This window comes from Chlorocebus sabaeus, chromosome 9, assembly GCF_047675955.1.
Source record: "Chlorocebus sabaeus isolate Y175 chromosome 9, mChlSab1.0.hap1, whole genome shotgun sequence".
Taxonomy (NCBI): Eukaryota; Metazoa; Chordata; class Mammalia; order Primates; family Cercopithecidae; genus Chlorocebus; species Chlorocebus sabaeus.
Window position 1 is genome coordinate 97,868,590 of NC_132912.1, and position 6,338 is coordinate 97,874,927.

A 6,338-nucleotide genomic window follows, 5' to 3' on the forward strand; every position below is an offset into this window, starting at 1 on the left:
GCTGAGGTACTGGGTTCATCTCACTGGGAAGTGCCGGACAATTGGTGCTGGTCAGCTGTTGCAGCCCGACCAGCGAGAGCTGAAGCAGGGTGAGGCATCGCCTCACCTGGGAAGTGCAAGGGGGAAGGGAATCCCTTTTCCCAGCCAGGGGAACAGAGACACACAACACCTGGAAAATTGGGTAACTCCCACTCCAATACTGTGCTTTAAGCAAATGGACACAACAGGAGATTATAGCCCACACCTGCCCGGGACAGTCCCATGCCCACGAAGCCTCCCTCGTTGCTAGCACAGCAGTCTGTGATCTAACCACAAGGTAGCAGCGAGGCTGGGGGAGGGACGCCCACCATTGCTGAGGCTTAAATAGGTAAACAAAGTCCTGGGATGAAAGAACTGGGAGCAGAAACCTCTGCAGATGCAAACAACTCTGTCTGACAGCTTTGAAGAGAGCAGAGGATCTCCCAACATGGAGGTTGAGATCCAAGAATGGACAGACTGCCTGCTCAAGTGGGTCCCTGACCCCTGAGTAGCCTAACTGGGAGACATTCTCATCTAAGGGCAGACCGACACCCCATAACTCACACAGTGGAGTACACCCCTGAGAGGAAGCTTCCAAAGCAAGAATCAGACAGGTACACTTGCTGTTCAGGAGTATTCTATCTTCTACAGACTTTGCTGCTGACACCCAGGCAAACAGGGTCTGGAGTGGACCTCAAGCAATCTCCAACAGACCTATGACTGAGGGTCCTGACTGTTAGAAGGAAAACTAACAAGCAGGAAGGACACCCACACCAAAACCCCATCATACGTCACCATCATCAAAGACCACAGGCAGATAACACGCCAAAGATGGGGAAAAAGCAGGGCAGAAAAGCTGGAAATTCAAAAAATAAGAGCGCATCTCCCACTGCAAAAGAACACAGCTCATCGCCAGCAACGGATCAAAGCTGGACGGAGAATGACTTTGAAGAGATGAGAGAAGAAGGCTTCAGTCCATCAAACTTCTCAGAGCTAAAGGCAGAATTACATACCCAGCACAAAGAAACTAAAAATCTTGATAAAAGAGTGGAAGAATTGATAACGAGAATAATTAATGCAGAGAAGTCCATAAACGAACGGACAGAGATGAAAACCATGACATGAGAACTATGTGACAAATGCACAAGCTTCAGTAACCGACTCAATCAACTGGAAGAAAGAGTATCAGCAATTGAGGATCAAATGAATGAAATGAAGCGAGAAGAGAAATCTAAAGAAAAAAGAAAAAAAAGAAATGAACAAAGCCTGCAAGAAGTATGGGATTATGTAAAAAGACCAAATCTACATCTGATTGGGGTGCCTGATAGTGATGGGGAAAATGGAACCAAATTGGAAAACTCTTCAGGATATCATCCAGAAGAACTTCCGCAACCTAGTAGGGCAGGCCAACATTCAAATTCAGGAAATACAGAGAATGCCACAAAGATACTCCTCGAGAAGAGCAACTCCAAGACACATAATTGTCAGATTCACCAAAGTTGAAATGAAGGAAAACATCTTAAGGGCAGCCAGAGAAAAAGGTCGGGTTACCCACAAAGGGAAGCCCATCAGACTAACAGCAGATCTCTCGGCAGAAACTCTACAATCCAGAAGAGAGTGGGGGCCATTATGCAACATTCTTAAAGAAAAGAATTTTCAACCCAGAATTTCATATCCAGACAAATTAAGTTTCATAAGTGAAGGAGAAATAAAATCCTTTACAGATAAGCAAATGCTTAGAGATATTCTCACCACCAAGCCTGCCTTACAAGAGACCCTGAAGGAAGCACTAAACATGGAAAGGAACAACCGGTACCAGCCATTGCAAAAACATGCCAAAATGTAAAGACCATCGAGGCTAGGAAGAAACTGCATCAAATAATGAGCAAAATAACCAGTTAATATCATACTGACATGATCAAGTTAACACATAACAATATTAACCTTAAATGTAAATGGACTAAATACTCCAATTAAAAGACACAGACTGGTAAACTGGATAAAGAGTCAAGACCCACCAGTCTGCTGTATTCAGGAGACTCATCTCACATGCAGAGACATACATAGGCTCAAAATAAAGGGATGGAGGAAGATCTGCCAAGCAAATGGAGAACAAAAAAAAGCAGGGGTTGCAATACTAGTCTCTGATAAAACAGACTTTAAACCATCAAAGATCAAAAGAGAGAAAGAAGGCCATTACATAATGGTAAAGGGATCAATTCAACAGGAAGAGCTAACTATCCTAAATATATATGCACCCAATACAGGAGCACCCAGATTCATAAAGCAAGTCCTTAGAGACTTACAAAGAGACTTAGACTCTCATACAATAATAATGGGAGACTTCAACACCCCACTGTCAACATTAGACAGATCAATGAGACAGAAAGTTAACAAGGATATCCAGGAATTGAACTCGACTCTGCAGCAAGCAGACCCAACAAACATCTACAGAACTCTCCACCCCAAATCAACAGAATATACATTCTTTTCAGCACCACATCACACTTATTCCAAAATTAACCACATAATTGGAAGTAAAGCACTCCTCAGCAAATGTACAAGAACAAAAATTATAACAAACTGTCTCTCAGACCACAGTGCAATCAAACTAGAACTCAGGACTAAGAAACTCAATCAAAACCACTCAACTACATGGAAACTGAATAACCTGCTCCTGAATGACTACTGGGTACACAACGAAATGAAGGCAGAAATAAAGATGTTCTTTGAAACCAATGAGAACAAAGATACAACATACCAGAATCTCTGGGACACATTTAAAGCAGTGTGTAGAGGGAAATATATAGCACTAAATGCCCTCAAAGAAAGCTGGAAAGATCTAAAATTGACACTCTAACACCACAATTAAAAGAACTAGAGAAGCAAGAGCAAACACATTCAAAAGCTAGCAGAATGCAATAAATAGCTAAGATCAGAGCAGAACTGAAGGAGATTGAGACACAAAAAACCCTTCAAAAAATCAACGAATCCAGGAGTTGGTTTTTTGAAAAGATCAATAAAATTGCTAGACCAATAGCAAGACTAATAAAGAAGAAAAGAGAGAAGAATCAAATAGAGGCAATAAAAAATGATAAAGGGGATATCACCACTGACCCCACAGAAATACAAACTAACATCAGAGAATGCTATAAACACCTCTACACAAATAAACTAGAAAATCTAGAAGAAATGGATAATTTCCTAGACACTTGTACTCTCCCAAGACTAAACCAGGAAGAAGATGAATCCCTGAGTAGACCAATAGCAGGCTCTGAAATTGAGGCAATAATTAATAGCCTACCAACCAAAAAAAGTCCAGGACCAGATGGATTCACAGATGAATTCTACCAGAGGTACAAGGAGGAGATGGTACTATTCCTTCTGAAACTATTCCAATCAATAGAAAAAGAGGGAATCCTCCCTAACTCATTTTATGAGGCCAACATCATCCTGATACCAAAGCCTGGCAGAGATACAACAAAAAAAGAGAATTTTAGACCAATATCCCTGATCAACATCCATGCAAAAATCCTCAATAAAATGCTAGCAAACTGGATCCAGCAGCACATCAAAAATCTTATCCACCATGATGAAGTTCACTTCATACCTGGGATGCAAGGCTGGTTCAACATATGCAAATCAATAAACATAATCCAGCATATAAACAGAACCAAAGACAAAAACCACATGATTATCTCAATAGATGCAGAAAAGTTCTTTGACAAAATTCAAAAAGTTTTTAGCCCTTCATGCTAAAAACTCTCAATAAATTCGGTATTGATGGAACGTATCTCAAAATAATAAGAGCTATTTATGAAAAACCCACAGCCAATATCAGACTGAATGGGCAAAAACTGGAAAAATTCCCTTTGAAAACCGGCACAAGACAGGCATAGTGTTGGAACTTCTGGCTAGGGCAATCAGGCAAGAGAAAGAAATCAAGGGGATTCAGTTAGGAAAAGAAAAAGTTAAATTGTCCCTGTTTGCAGATGACATGATTGTATATTTACAAAACCTCATTGTCTCAGCCCAAAATCTCCTTAAGCTGATAAACAACTTCAGCAAAGTCTAAGGATACAAAATCAATGTGCAAAAATCACAAGCATTCTTATACACCAATAAAAGACAAACAGAGAGCCAAATCAGGAATGAACTTCCATTCACAATTGCTTCAAAGAGAATAAAATACCTAGAAATCCAACTTACAAGGGACGTAAAGGATCTCTTCAAGGAGAACTACAAACCATTGCTCAGTGAAATAAAAGAGGACATAAACAAATGGAAGAACATACCATACTCATGGATAGGAAGAATCAATATTGTGAAAATGGCCACACTGCTCAAGGTAACTTATAGATTCAATGCCATCCCCATCAAGCTACCAATGAGTTTCTTCACAGAATTGGAAAAAACTGCTTTAAAGTTCATATGGAACCAAAAAAGAGCCCGCATCTCCAAGACAATCCTAAGTCAAAAGAACAAAGCTGGAGGCATCACGCTACCTGACTTCAAACTATACTACAAGGCTACAGTAACCAAAACACCATGGCACTGGTACCGAAACAGAGATATAGACCAATGGAACAGAACGGAGTCCTCAGAAATAATACCACACATCTACAGCCATCTGATCTTTGACAAACCTGAGAAAAACAAGAAATGGGGAAAGGATTCCCTATTTACTAAATGGTGCTGGGAAAATTGGCTAGCCATAAGTAGAAAGCTGAAACTGGGTCCTTTCCTTACTTCTTATATGAAAATGAATTCAAGATGAATTAGAGACTTAAATGTTAGACCTAATACCATAAAAACCCTAGAGGAAAATCTAGGTAGTACCATTCAGGACATAGGCATGGGCAAAGACTTCATGTCTAAAACACCAAAAGCAATGGCAACATAAGCCAGAATTGACAAATGGGATCTCATTAAACTAAAGAGCTTCTGCACAGCAAAAGAAACTACCATCAGAGTGAACAGGCAACCTACAGAGTGGGAGAAAATTTTTGCAATCTACTCATCTGACAAAGGGCTAATATCCAGAACCTACAAAGAACTCAAACAAATTTACAAGAAAAAACAACCCCATCAAAAAGTGGGCAAAGGATATGAATACACATTTCTCAAAAGAGGACATTCATACAACCAACAGACACATGAAAAAATGCTCATCATCACTAGCCATCAGAGAAATGCAAATTAAAACCACAATGAGATACCATCTCACACCAGTTAGAATGGCAATCATTAAAAAGTCAGGAAACAACAGGTGCTGGAGAGGATGTGGAGAAATAGGAACACTTTTACACTGTTGGTGGGATTGTAAACTAGTTCAACCACTATGGAAAACAGTATGGTGATTCCTCAAGGATCTAGAACTAGAAGTACCATATGACCCAGCCATCCCATTACTGGGTATATACCCAAAGGATTATAAATCATGCTGCTATAAAGACACATGCACACGTATATTTATTGCAGCACTATTCACAATAGCAAAGACTTGGAATCAACCCAAATGTCCATCAGTGACAGACCGGATTAAGAAAATGTGGCACATATACACCATGGAATACTATGCAGCCATAAAAAAGGATGAGTTTGTGTCCTTTGTAGGGACATGGATACAGCTGGAAACCATCATTCTCAGCAAACTATCGCAAGAACAGAAAACCAAGCACCGCATGTTCTCACTCATAGGTGGGAACTGAACAATGAGATCACTTGGACTCAGGAAGGGGAACATCACACACAGGGGCCTATCACGGGGAGGGGGTAAGGGGTAGGGATTGCATTGGGAGTTATACCTGATGTAAATGACGAGTTGATGGGTGCTGACGAGTTGATGGGTGCAGCACACCAACATGGCACAAGTATACATATGTAACAAACCTGCACGTTATGTACATGTATCCCAGAACTTAAAGTATAATAAAAAAAAGAAAGAAACACATATTAAAATTAAAATTAGAAAAGGACATATTAAAAGAAAGAAAGAAAGATTGCCCTAGCCAGAACTTCCAATACTATGATGAATAGGAGTAGTGAGAGAGGGCATCCTTTTCTTGTCTCAGTTTTCAAAGGGAATACTACAAGTTTTTGCCCATTCAGTATGCTATTGGCTGTGTGTTTGTGATAATCAGCTCTTATTATTTTGAGATATGCTCCATCAATACCTAGTTTATTGAGAATTTTTAGCATGAAGGACTGTTGATTTTGTCAAAGGCCTTTTCTGCATCTATTGAGATATCCATGTGGTTTTTGTCACTGGTTCTGTTTATGTGACGGATTACGTTTATTGATTTGCATATTTTGAACCA